Raw genomic sequence first — 14,627 nt, forward strand, 5'->3', positions numbered from 1 at the left:
CTTCAATTTCATGCCAACTTGTTATCAGAACTTATAAAAGTACTCTAAATCAGTCAATAAACACTACAAAATTTTTTTAAAGACTGCAGTAGCCATCTCTCACAACCTAGATATCTTACTCTTCTAAGTTGTCCAGAAGCATCTGTTTTGAATGCTTTGTCAGGTAGAATGAATCCTATACTCCAGATCAAATCATGCACTTGAAACAACGTATTTGTATTGGCACCTGGATAGCAAAAAGAGGGAAGGCATTGATATTTCAGTGGTCCAGCACTATAGGAGTACTGGCTAAGTGGGAGCTTTGAGAAATGGGCAGCAGGAACAAGAGATATGTGTTTGATACAGTGGTAGGCTTCTCCCAGAACCTGAAGAACCACTGGCTGAACAGTATAGTTCCATATAATGCAGCATTTTTTGTGAAATACTGTGATACTTGGTGAGTGAGACAATGGTTAATAGCCCAAGGGAAGACTTATACTTTCTTTTCTGCCCCCACCCCACGTTTCTTAGTAGGAAGAGATAATTGAGGAGATCTTATCAATAAATACAAATATCTTAAGAGCAGATGTCAGGATGGTGGAGCCAAACTCTTTCCAGTGGTGCCCAGTGACAGGACAAGGGGCAATAGTCACAAAATAAAGCACAGAAAGTTCCATCTGAATATGAAGAATAATTTCTTTGCTTTGCAATGAAGTAGTGGAACAGGCTGCTCAGAAAGGTTGTGGAATCTCCTTCTCTGGAGAAATTCAGAGCCTGGACATGATCCTGTGCAACCTGCTCTAGGTAAGCCTGCTTTAGCAGGGGGTTAGACCAGGTGATTTCCAGAGGTTCCTTTCAACCCCAACCACTTCATGGTGGGGGTTGTGGTTCTGGAATGCTGTGGTTCTGTAGTGTAACAGTAATAGCTGACTAGTCAAAGTGTTTTATAAATCCTAAGTGAAGCCACATTGCTGTGATCACCCCAACCTCAGATAAATAAAGAGTGGATGGAAATAGATAGAGACCAAAGATCAAAGCTTATGACCTAGACTGTGAACCAGCCGCTGATTAAATCAGTGCTCTCAAAATACTGGAAGTGTAGGAGCTTTAATACAAATATGAGTGCTAACTTTCATAAATAAGCTCATCTCTTTGTGTTCTTTTAGAGTGATTTCAAGAAAGTTCAAGGACAGACTAGTAAAGCTGAGATAATAATGAAAGCAGCTGATCGTCAAGGGACTCTTGCAATAAAAATACAATGTGTATTTTATTGCATGTTGTGATTTATTATTTCATCTTTAACTCCTTGCCCTTCACTTCAATTTTTACTCCAATCAACATTTAATTTTCTTTTTTAATAGTATCACCCACCAGTGTCACTGTGTGTTCTCCCACAGGAATCTGAGATGGGGTTAGCTGTCAGGAAAGGACATGAAGTGGTGATTAATAGTCTGCGTGTACAACTAGGCTGTTGTCTCACTGGTATTGATCGTATTTTGTGGATGTCTCTCCTGGAGCACATCTACTGCCATAACTATTTGATTCTATGTGTTTCTTGAATAAATATTGATCATGCTCTCTTGAATGTGCCCCGATCTCTTTTTAAAGATATAAGAATAAGTAGAAGGAGGATCCCAAGATCATTCTTTAACTGCTTGCGAAAACAGATGTGCATCAGTTTTGGGAGACATACATGAGGCTTGCTGGCAAGGAAAAAAATTATCTTTAATTTTCTTAGTACTACTTTTCCCTAAATCTACTAAAAGGTGATTTTAACCTGTTACATGATTTTAGTTGAATTTTCCTTGCATGTAATTACTAAATACCTGTTGACATCTGGGTTTCTAATGTCTGCTTACCAGAATATTCCAGGGTGCTACATTAATTCTGTCATCTTATATGTGAAACAGCAAATCTAAAGTCTTATCCTCCATTTCATTAACTTCTTGATGTGATCTGCATGACATTATATAACCATGGAAATAGGTTCCAGGTCATTTTCTGAAAAAATGTCAACTGCACTGCGAGCTCCAAACTTTTTTCTTTAGCAGGGATATGCTTGTAGCATATGGTGAAATGATTTATCCAGAAAAGATAAAGTAATCAGGGCTGGAAAAACTGTGCAGGTAGGCTCCAGTTTACATCTGCTCTCAGCCAGGACATTGATGCTCTTCATGGTGTGTCCTCACGTCCTGCAAGAGTCCACTGAATGATGTGTTGCTTTTTGTAATGAAACACGATGATAAGTAGCAGAACTATGGTGAAATGGTAAGTGCAAGCTAGACTTGTGTTCTTTGAAATAAAACTGTAACTTTTAGACACATTTCTATTCTGAGAAAAAATAGGATATATCTAGCTTTCCTGAAGCTCTGGGACCCCTAGATAATATTAAGTTCTGTCACTTTCAACATAAGTCATTAGTCATAACATTCCCTCTTCTTAATTAGGTGGATGTTGAGTGTTCTCTATTGGAACTATAAGTTACAGAGAGACAGAGATTTTGTCACTGATAAGTTAAAAATCTCATCTGCTTTTGGAAGGCTTGCTGCTAAATGAACAAAAAAAAGTAATTACAACTCCCCCCTGTTATAGAATGTATGCATAGTTTATGGCTTGTTTCTTGTTCTCTTTTTTGCCTTTATATGTTGTTGTTGTCACCAGAATAGAATTAATTAATAGGACTTCTGTTATTCCGGTTTTTCGCTCCTAAAATCATAGCAATATATAGTGATTCTTTTTTCCCATATTTTGACCTGTTTTAATTCCTGGGCTAATATGTAGACTTTGATATACTACTTGGTTTTGAGTAGTCTGAGCAGTATCTCTGGCGTTTCACTAAAGGACTTTGATAGAAGAGGCAATACTTTTGACGCTTTAGTGTGGATGCAGATTGTTCTACTCTGAAATCATGGCTTATGCAGGATAAAGGATCAACAGTGTTGATCATTTCTGTAAAAAGATCCTATTGGTTACCCATTTCCTGAAGGTGTATTGATCCTTCTGGGAATAACTACTTTAAAATTTGATGATCTAGGGTTATAAGCTTCTTAAGAAATTTATAGGAGCGTACAAATCACCAGCATCAGTGGAACTAGTTCCTGAGTGATCATATTCACTGTTCTTCATGGGAAAGGAAGAAAGGATTTTGGGGGAAAATCTTTCCTTCTCTTTTTAGAAAAAAAAATCTTTAAAATTTATTGAAAGTTTCTGTAGAGTAGAATGAAGTGAGGAGGATCTGATCTTATTCCATGTGTGCTGTCTTAAAACAATCCATCATGACTATAACATTTCGTGTAACTAGACCTCTTGATTGTTTCTATGCTTGACCCTATCCCTTCCTTTGTTTGAAACCCTCAGGATTTTGGTTTATTCTTTATCCTAGGACAAGGACGATTGTTTGGGGTAGATGTTAATAGCTCTAAATTTTGCCTGTCTTAAAGAAACAGGCACAATCTCAGTTCATTGCCCTATTCCTTTTGAATTTATTGGAGAGAAATGGGCACTTCCAAAGAGCAAATGATCCCACCTAACCTGAACACCCCCTAGAGGAGTCTGTCCTTATAAGGAACCTGATATCCCAGACTAGCAGAGAGGATGTCCAGCTAGGCAAAGCTCACTGGGCATTATCGCAGGAGTAGCAGTGATGATATTGTTATGATGCACCACCTCTTGTGTCCCCACGAAATGGTGCCTCATCTGCAGCCACAGGGTGAAACCATTTTCCTGAATCTAAAGAATACTTGCTAAGTGGTTCCCCTGGATTCTTGCCTAGATGATACTGAAATTTTCAATTCTCTTGGTGATACTGGTGTCACTAAGTTCTTTAATTTGACTTACCACTTACTGCAGATACTCAAGTAGACACATTTGTTTTTTCCACAGAAAAGGGAGCAGCTGAGACCCTGTTTGCTAGTGAGTGTTTCTCATCTCTGCTGGTTTTACAGGACACTCTATTGCAACTGCAGCTCTTGTTCTTTCTCCACCTTGAGGAGGGAGGTCAGTGTGTGCTTGTCAATGCTCTGTAGACATTATCAAAGTGTGCTCTGTGTGGTGGTAGCTCCTGAAGCAAAACAGAAGGTACTCTATTTTTAGACTGGTGAGCTACTGCTCTTGGTCAATTGCTGTACTCCATGATGGATCCAGATGCAAGGTTCCCTAAAGGCAGCTGAATCTGGCTGTTAACACTAGCTCATATGTTCACATTGCTACATTTAGCATTTCAGAATGTTTTGGAGAAAAAAATGCTTAAAAAACATCAAGTGCACAGTTTGTAAGTGTTTATTTAGCAGAAGCCTAAGATGTCTTGCACACTAACATATAGTCAAGTGATGGTGATTGCTCACAGGCTGCCTCACTCACAGGAAGCTTCTATAAAATGTCACCTGTTAAAAATCAAGCTGTTATGCTTAAAAGAAAGTGAAAGAAATTAGTGTTAAACTGTTTTTAAACTGATGTGTATAGTGTGTTTTATTAAAATAATTTTTAAAAAGGCTCAGTGTGGATGGATGAATGGTATTTATGTGGTGTCCAGAATAACTGGATGGAAAGTGATGCACTGACTCTGAGTTACCAACCTTCAGTACTGATTTAATAGTTATTCCTTCAAGTAATATTCTTTATTACTTTTTTATCCAAAATTAAAGTAACATTCTCTGCCTTAAGGCCAAAGAAATTAGTGGAAAATGTCCTAAATACTATCTGTTCCTGGGGAGTCACACTAAATTTGACATTTTTAGCAGGTGGGTGTTGAAGAATGAATTACCCATTCATGTCAGACACCATAGAAGGCCAAAGAAATGAGTCATCTGCTGCATCAGGTCTGACCTGCGCATCACTACTGCGGCTGCTACCTTCGCACCAGCTATCCTATTTCCAGCCTGCCGTGCTGTTTACTTAGGAACAGGTACATCTCATCATGTTCTGAACCCGTCTTTTGCGATAATTTCTGAAAGGCAAACTGGGAATCTTCATCTCAGGTTCATTTCTATCCATGTCTTTTGACTTACTAGTAGATTTCTATTTCCTGAAGCCATGTCTGATTGGAATGCGACCTTTGGTAAACTAAGAGTGATTTTTCAGTTCAGCCAACCATTTCAACACCCTGGTGTGAATCTCATCCAGCCCTGTGGATTTTTCATGGAGTTTCTAATCTGCTGCTCCTTCACTGTAAACTGTCCTCCTTTGCAAAATGTGCTGATCCATCTGGAGGTGGATGTAGAGGCTCCATTTTCCTTTGAAGAGCAACTAACTCACTGTGTCCTGTGTCATTTGTAACCATATTGACTCCTCCATTCAGGAACAGACCTTCACTTTCCCCAGCTTTCTTTTGCAACTGGCAAGATCTTTCTAGTTCTTTTTTTTTCCTCTTATTTAGAGTGCTTGAAAGGGATTTTTGATTCACCAAATCTCTTCATAAAAACTTTCTCAGTTTTTTTCTTCAGCACTGAAATTTTCACTAAAAACTTCAAATGAAAATATGCACTCATTTGTTTGGAAAACATTTTGGGGATTTTTTTTTGGCCACAGTAGGTTGATTTTTTTTTTTCTCCTAAGTGCAAATGTCATGGATCAATTTGTTCAGATACATAGAATTAAAAAGAAAAAAAAAATCATAAAATCATTATTTTTATAAAGAAAAATGTCATTATCTTTCATTAAAAGCTAACGAAAAACCCATGAGCATTTCAAAAAGAAATTAATCTTTCAAGAATTAATTCCTCTATCAAATTATTATTTTCAGTATGATATGAAAAACCTAGAATGCATGCTCTAGAATAAACAAGCATTAGTAAATGTGAAAGTAAACAAACACATTTGTTTCTTATCTTTCAGAATCAAACTTTTGGTGAGAGAGAGAGAGAGAGAGAACTAGAACATTGTTTAGAATTACAAACAAGCATTTTTTCGTGTGTTTTTCCAGGAAAAAGAAGATGCTTGTATAACGGTTAATTCAGACAGCCTATTCATAAAACCCTTCATTGAAATTTGTTCCTTTTTCCTTTTTTTCCCCTGAGAATATAGCTCAATGTTTGTTGATAAAACAGCTTGTTTCCCCCCAGATAGTAGTGCTGAAGCTACCCAAAAGCAAGATAGAAATTATACAAATGTAGGTCTACTTCTTTTTAGGGAAAAAAAATTGCACAAAACACATGCTGAGTATCTTTTGCCCTAAACCCTGCTTCATTCACTCAGAAAATTAATGACTGTGGCTTGAAAGTATAAATAATGAACTGAGTTTATTTGGAGGAAGAAGGATATCTTCACTGTGGGCTACTGGATTCTAAATAGTAGGTCTCAAAAGATATATGAATGCATAAATCTTAAGTTTTAAAGAATTTAAACTCAGAAGATTTCTGCTTAGTTCTAAGGAAATAAAAAAGAAAAACTAAGATATATAAAATTAAAAATAATGGAACACCCAGTGGAAAGTTTTCATTTTAAATGATCTTGCTAGGCAAAGCATCTGATTTGGTTTCTGTTAAATTCTGTCTATTTTTTCCTCTGTCACAGAGAAAGAAGCTTTTTTATGTTTCCTTATGCTTTCATGATGTCTATCTGCATGGTGAATTTGCTGCTTTAGATTAAATAAAATGAAGTTTACTATCATAAACATGAATGTTTCCAGATTCAGAGAAAATGGTGAAGAATTTGGACAGAAAGGTGTGAATTTGATAACAGAAAGGTGTGAAGTTAGTAGATAAATGCAGCTGCATTCCAAGTGAATGGTAAGCACACCCAGAGAATTCTGTCTTTGGCAGAAGCAAGGGGAGGAAAACAGCAGCAACAGCAACTGCTGTGTCTATGCTGAAAATTGGAGTGCTCTTTCACATCTCAGGACTACCAGAACACATTAAATATGTTTATTGATATTCAAAATTTTGATACATAATCTGTGTATTATCTACCTTTTTTAGATAGACACTGTGGGGTTTTTCTTGTCAATAGATACATACATTTTAATTATTTTTATATCTCATCCCTGAACATGGAGCTCCATTTCAGCATTCTACCACAATTCCATGTAATCTAGAAAAACAAAAGTGATTCTATGAACATCTAAAAAATGTATAATGCTCATCAAAATGGTGATAAATCAGGGTTTGGAAAGATTCTAAAACTCAATGTATCCCAAGTTTCTATAGTATTTAATCTCTATTTAATTTTATCGTTGCTTATCTTGTGTAAGTAGCAGTAGTATAAAACCAACAGTTTTTTGTTGCTTCCAGTTATTTACTATTTCCTAGCTGTTATTAGGAACAAGGGGCTATTTCTGCACATGCAAGCTAGTCTTCATTTCAGAGAGTCCTTTAACTTGGGGACAGATGTGAGGCTCGGCATGCCAAGGATGATTTATACAACATGACTTGATGAGGTGGTGAGCACATCTGAGAGATCCAGCAGGCAGCAAGGTCACTGGCAAAAGTCTTAGGGTGATTCAGGTTGAACAGCTATTAAGATCCAGATTAATTTAATGTTTGTCCACAAAAAGAATTAGTGCAGAATATTTACAAACTACAAATTATAAATTTCCAGGAAAATAAGTCCCAAGAAGGGCTTTGATTCCTGCAAATCCGTAGGGTCTGGAGTTTGGAATAGAGCACTACCCATGTCCTGTAGCCTGGTGGGGCCCATCTCTCTTCAGAGAAGCCCCTGGCATTCTGCCTGCTGCTGGTTTCCCAGTCTGCTTTTCGAAAGTGGATTTTGTCTGTCTGCCAAATCAGTGACACCTGGAACATCTTGGCCAGAAGCAGATTATAGAAAAGCTGTGAAATGTTCTAGACATTTCAGCTGGCAAAAGTGACACCTTCCTACAGACAAGTTTCTTATCTCTACAGTGTTTAGGTCTAGGTGAAATTTAGATTTCATTAGCTGGAATGTTTATTTCACTTTACTGGCCAATTAGAAAAAACCCCAAATTTTCTTTAGCTTGTACTATTTGCTTGCTCAGGTTATTGCTACCCTGGAGTTCCAGAAAAAATACATTATCAGATATACTTTATTGATAAACAAAAACCTTGCTTAGCTTTACATATTATGAAAAGGAAAAGTTCTGGGTGTCCGTAACAGTAGAAGAAATGAGAAAATTAAATTCGCTAAAACTGGCTCTCATATATTCACAGTAGTTCCTTTTTTTTTATTTGAAAGTAAAGTTAATGCTGTTATTAGTGCTTTCCAGGGAAATGATTAGAAATGCACACAAGAGCAAGGAAGCCATAAGGTCAGGTTTGTGTTGTTTAGATGTTCAGATCAGAGCAGTAACAAAAATTTAAATTCATACTTTTGCATTGGGGAAGAACTACTGAGACTCAATTTCAATTCCTCAAAATAACAGTGTTTCTTTCTTCCTCCCGTTCTCTTTCTGACAGTTTCCACAGGAGCTATTCTCACAGGGTTTCATTTCTGAGGCTCTTTTACAGGATAATTTAAGACCATTAACATAATTTTTCTTAGTCTGTAGCTCCAGCTGCTGCAACTTGTCTTTGAGATTCATGGCTACTAAAATTCACCCAATTTAATTTAAAATGATGGAATATATTTCCATTTATTTAGCAATGAGAAACAACTGCAATAAACACTGAGGAAAACTAAATGGAAGAAATGGGTGGTGTAATCATGCATATGCCATTGCCAGCCTGATCTCCTCAGGCTGTCTGTGTGCTTTTCAGCTATATCAGTCAATCAAATATTACTATATTGGAAAAGCTTCTTGGGATATGAAGCAATTCATTTTTAATGATATTTTTTATGACTTTCACACATGCAGAGTGGGCCAATGCAGCTCTACCAAGTTTTGTCAATTTTAATAAGTGCACATTCTTGCAACAGGCCCTACCAGTCACAGCATGAAGGTCTTAATAGTTCAGCCCCCCAGCACCAAATTGCAGGCTCTCCTGGGATTCTGTTTTCCCTTTGCCTACACCATACAATATTGTCATTCTCACTTTGTAGTCAGTGAATCTCACATACTCTCAGACAAGATCTTGAATTCCATCAAAACAAAAGAAGTGTACAGAGCTACCCAGGATTTATGTTGGACTCCGCAAATGGAATATTATCTTTAATTTTAAACTGTGCAGAGTACTTCAGGTTGGTTTTTATCATGTGACTGCTGAAGTTGCATTTTGCAACTTGTATGTTGCATTTTGCAACTTGAAGTCAAGTTAGAAGGTGCTGCACTTTCCTGTAACACAGATCTCAGTCTAGAACTCAGATGCAATAACCTGACTGTTTAGAAGGGATTCTATAAATATGGGTGCAGTATTTGACCTCTATATCTGACCTCTATATCTGGTTCTGTCAAATGTGTCTGTCCAATTTCTCAGGTACTTAACCTTGTTTGAAAAAGACATGAAAATTAAGCCCATATAACTCTAGACAAGAGAGATCTGGATTCCCACTTTCACCCTTCCCACAAGCAACTGGAGTCCACTCAGTCAGGACTCCATCAGGAAGCAGATCCAGATGAGGACCAAACTGTGGAATTCCCTTCTGTTGTAAATAGCTGAGGGGTTGACCTGGCTCCCCAAGCACCAGAGTGAATTTCCTGAGCAGCACAACTGCGTGGCTACTGGAGTACAGGGGCTGGTGCATGCTCTGGATGCGGATTGACATAATCTGTTCTCAAACTGTGCACACCCTACAAAATATCATGGAGGTTTTCTCCACTGGTACTCAGTATTAATGGGACAGCACATGAGGGTGGCCATGGTTTTATAGTAGGGTTTTTTCCACTATGAATTTGCTTAGCAGCCATTTTGACGCTGACTGACTGCTCTGTGAGAAAAGTAGGGAGTCAGTTGTGGCCTTTCTTGCATCGAGGTGAGCTATCCCAGGCTGCATCTACAAGTCTTTCTCTTGACTGTACACTGAAACCGGCGACCCTGTCACCTTTAGGTTTTGACAGTAACTTTTCTAATAAAACTTTTAATAAAAGTCAATCAGCAAATTCCTTATCAGCTTTGTGAGGCATAGTTAATGAATAATGCAAACTTCCTGGGTCAGAGTATGGGTCACGATGTGTGTCATACTGTCAGATTTGCTGGTGACTTCTGGAGAGTTCAGTTTGGATCAAATTTTGGTGCAATTTCACTCGGCTGGTGCTAGGATTCTTTTGGGGTTTTGTATTGGTAGGTTGTTTTGGTTTTTTCTCAGCACGCAAAATCTGAGACCACTTCCAGTTCATATATAGAATATTCTTGCAGTTACCAATTTTTCCCTAACATCATTCTCATAAAAGGTGGAAGAGTTGTCCCTGAATTTTTTTTTTTTTAAACTTCCCCAAAAGGAGATACCAAGCCTGAGAGGTGTTAACCTGGGAAATGATAATGTAAAAATTCAGCAAAAGTCTAGGCAACTGTTGTATGCACCACTGCCACCCTCAACAATTGTGTAGAAACACACTCTTCAAATATAGGGAACGGCATCCTCTCAATGAGACACAGTGTGCCAGCTGGTTCATGTTAAGCACATTAATATTTCATTTAAATAGTGCAGAGAGATTTTGGAGATTTTGAAGCATGACTACAAGTTGTACTTGTACTCCAGATGAAGGAATGTGTTCTCTATTTCATGTGCACTGTGTACTCTGCTCTTAAAAATAATCCCTGTCCGCTAACTGAATAAAATAAGGCATCCTTTCACCACTTAAAAATACCTGTATTTTGCAGCAATGCATTCCTCAAATGTGTTTAAGTGATTGAGATTTAATCAATTTAAAATGTAATTAGACAGCACCTTTATCTTCATAAAACATCATTTTATAAAAAAATTCAATTACTTTTAGAGTACTTTTGTGGTGTCCATAGCTAAGGACAGAATTTATATGATTTCTAAGATGCATCCTTGGTAGTCAGTGAAGTGAAGACATAATGATAGAGGTTTTCCTGAACTGAAGTGAGAATCTGCAGTATGAGTGTAGACCTCTGGGGTAAGTAAAGCTAGATGCAACTAAAACATGTTAATGGAGATGAATTAATTTTGAAAAGACTGAGTAAGAGACAAACCTTACTGTTAAAAGAAAATAGCATACAACCAATTACAATAGGATCAATAGAATAATAGGATAGTCATTCTTCATGCTAGAGTGAAATAACGCTAAATGAAATACTGATCATGTCTTTGGAAAATTGTGTTTTGTTCTTACATAGCAATGAGAAATTTGACAGAAAAAAGTATGATTACTGTCTTAGACTCTTATCCCTAATATGAAAGGCTGAATTTCTGCCTACATGTCAACATATTGAACAATATATGTTTGGTCAAAACCAGGAAGGAGCATTTTAGATTCCTTTGATCTCCATCATGAGATTTTTTTCCTACCTGACTCAGGCTTAGACCTTGCCTGCCTGCAAACTACAACATTAACAGCAGCTGCTGATGCATAGGCAGCCTTATTCAGGGAACTTCTGCTGCAAAAAAATGCCAGAATACACAAACAGGAAACTCTGACTGGGCAGATAGTTCTATGTAGCTTGTGATCTTTCTGTGCACGATCAGAAGCTGTTGCTTCCTTTGGCTAGGTAGAAAAGTCATAAGTAGATGTTGAGGAATCAATAGGAAAAAGAGACTCCCACCATACTCCCGAAAAATTGTAATAAAATACATTCAAAATTAAAATTTTACTATTACTTGTTCATTGTGTGCACATCAAAATAAGTATATAGGTGTAATGGAAACCTTATTTTCTTAAATATTTTTATAGAAGCAAAAGAAGAAAAATAATATTTCTTGGATTCTTATTTCCTAACTCTCCTTTTGCTCTCTCTATCTGTGTGCTAGAGTTCAGTTTGTATTGGAACACGGCTGAATCCCTAATGGCCTCCACTATTTTTTTCCCTGAGATATTAAAAGAAGTGCTGTAAAGGTCAGACTGAGGAGCATGAATTCTCCTTTCACTTGCTTTGATTTTCCTCTAGTATTATTCCACTGCCTTCTGTGTTTACTTTTGGTATATAATTCTGTATGAGGAAATTTAAACCATACAACAGAATGCAAGAAGTGAAGCAGCACTCTTTGGAACGGAGGCTTTCTCTGCAAATAGCTTCTGTTCCCAGACATTTCTATTTTTTTCTTCTGTGCGCACTAAATTTCAGGTAGCTACTAATGTAGCCAGAATGCGAACACAACAGTGTATATTCATTTTTAGTTATAGCAAATGTTCTATTAAACAGGTCACTGATAAAGATAATTATATATGGCTTATGACGATTTAACAAGTGTGTCTAAAGTCAGGCATGTCAGCAACCCTGTTCTGATTTTTCAGATATGACAACAAATATGGTATTGCAATGCAGCAGAATGTAGAATTATCTGTAGTATCAGAACTATCTCAGGCCTTGCAAACAGTAGTTACCTGAGTGCGAGGTACCTTGGCTAATTTACCCAGCTGAGAAGCTGATCTGAGCTTTTCAAGTTTCTGCCTTTGCTTACCTTTATTCTGTAGTAACAGGTGTCAGAAGCATCTCCGGTGTTTCCATGAGCACAGTGAAAAGCACCCTAACTTTTGTATAGAGAAAACCAACTTTGCTTATGTCTCCTTTGCTCTACCCAAGGCATAGTCATTTTCTATCGTGATATTAAATATTCCCCTTTGCATTCTTTGACATTTTCTAGCAATTCAGTCTGAGCACAAGAATCTAGGTGTTTAAAAGATCAAGTAATTAACACTCTGCTACTAGGATGCATAAATATCCCCCTCCACCACAAAAAAATATCCAAACCAAAGCCCAAAAGCAATATGACAGGCAAACCTTAAAGAAGAGATATTAAGACATGAGTTTAGAAGTCAGTGTTACAGTTACAAACAGACCTCAAGGTTTAATGGAATCCGAACTCCATGTAACAATCTGAGTGCACCCCCAGTGAGAAGTGATGCAGTTTAGGACAAAGCTGTCCCTGGACAGTAAGGGATACAGGTTCTTTAATTGTACCAGCCTCCGTCCCAGTAACTGCATTAAGTAAAGATTTGTAGTGAGAGAGGGCATGCAAAGATCAATTCTGGTGTTATCCATGCCCATAAATTTAGATAGTCATATTTGAGCAGTATTTCTAAATGCATTCTGCTTCTCAAAGGTTCTATAAGGAAAGGCAAGTTGGCTAATCTAATTGCTGCACACAGGTGTGGGGAAACAGGCATTTTGGCTGTTTCCTTTTTTATTTAACATTTATTAAATTTGTTTCTCCTTTCCAGTGATGGCAGTAAATGAGTATTACTCTGTTTATGTGTTTGTATGGGAAGATTGTTATTAATCATGCTTTGCCCATATTGGTGTACATGGTAAAAGTCTTTTCCAAGAACAAACTTTTATTCTTCCTGCTTGTAGAGTAATTTTTTAATAACAGATTTCCCTATAGTCCACTTGTCTAGTTACCAAATGCTTTCTGAAGTTTGTTTGGGTCAGTAGAAGGGCTGGAGCTGTGACACATATGTTAAAAATGGGCAAGACAGAACATCTGGAGTGACTTAGTTGGAAAAAAAGTATTTATAACATTAATTAGGAGAAGAACCCAAGGAAATAGGAAGAAGCCTGTGTGGCTGAAGAATATACAGCATTTTTTTAGGCTGCTGGAGAACTTGTTCACATAAATTTTTTTGACCTCAAGGATTCAGGCCTTGCTATCAGTAATACCAATGCATGTTTGGGATGTAATAAATCCATGTTCATGGTCTTACTTTCCATTCAGCAGAGCAATAACTGCACTGGAATTGTCTGCCTTCAGATGATGTACTAAGTTCTGCTGGCGCTATTCCAATACCTGGAAACATTACATTTATTTTAGTATTAAAACATGTCAAATGCTCATTTTCTTTATTTATCTTTCCATCCTATTTTGCAGAACAGATTCATACTCCTCCTAAAAGGTTGTGTTATCAGTTCAAATATGCTCCATGATGATAAATATCAAACCAATCAGATGGTTTAAGTAAAAATAAATCACCTGTTTAGTTTAGCAATAAGGAGTGATGACAAGGCTTAAATAGCTATGGACCTCTAAGTAACCACTTGCTACCAAACAAGGCTCTTCTGTAACTAGGTTAAAACATAAATAATCTGCTGTGTTTGCCTATGTTGGTCGGGAATAAGCTGACCAGTAATCTGTTTATAGAAAAATGCACATAAAATAAAGGAGATACACAAGCATAAATCTGGAAGAATATATATATGTATTGAGGTTTTATTCTATTTTTGAAGCAAATAGAGGGTTTTGTCCCCTAAAGTTGATATGATCATAACACAGAAATTTTCTCTTTAGAAGGCAATACTATCAATAACAATCAGAAAATATTTCTGGCTTCCCAGAAACACTCTCCCCCCTCCCCTTCCTTGTTTTTCCCACTGTTTATAGCTTAAAATAGATGAGATATTACACAGAAGATCTGTAGGATTTTCTGGGTTATTTCCTTATCTGAAAGTATTTCCTTTCAATCTCATAGCTGTTGGTACCCAGACCTGTCAGATGACTCTGCTCCTTGCTCTAGGACTGCAGCCTCAAAAGGCAGCTCTGACATCAGTAGCAAGCGTGTCCTTGGGGATAATTGAATTCTGTCAATTACCTGGACCATATGCTGAATATAATAGGTGGCTTTTCCCTTAGTGCTGATGGCTGGAGTAATTGTGGCAATAGTAATACTCTCATGGTGCCTTAAA

Source organism: Corvus moneduloides, chromosome 6, assembly GCF_009650955.1.
Source record: "Corvus moneduloides isolate bCorMon1 chromosome 6, bCorMon1.pri, whole genome shotgun sequence".
Lineage (NCBI taxonomy): Eukaryota > Metazoa > Chordata > Aves > Passeriformes > Corvidae > Corvus > Corvus moneduloides.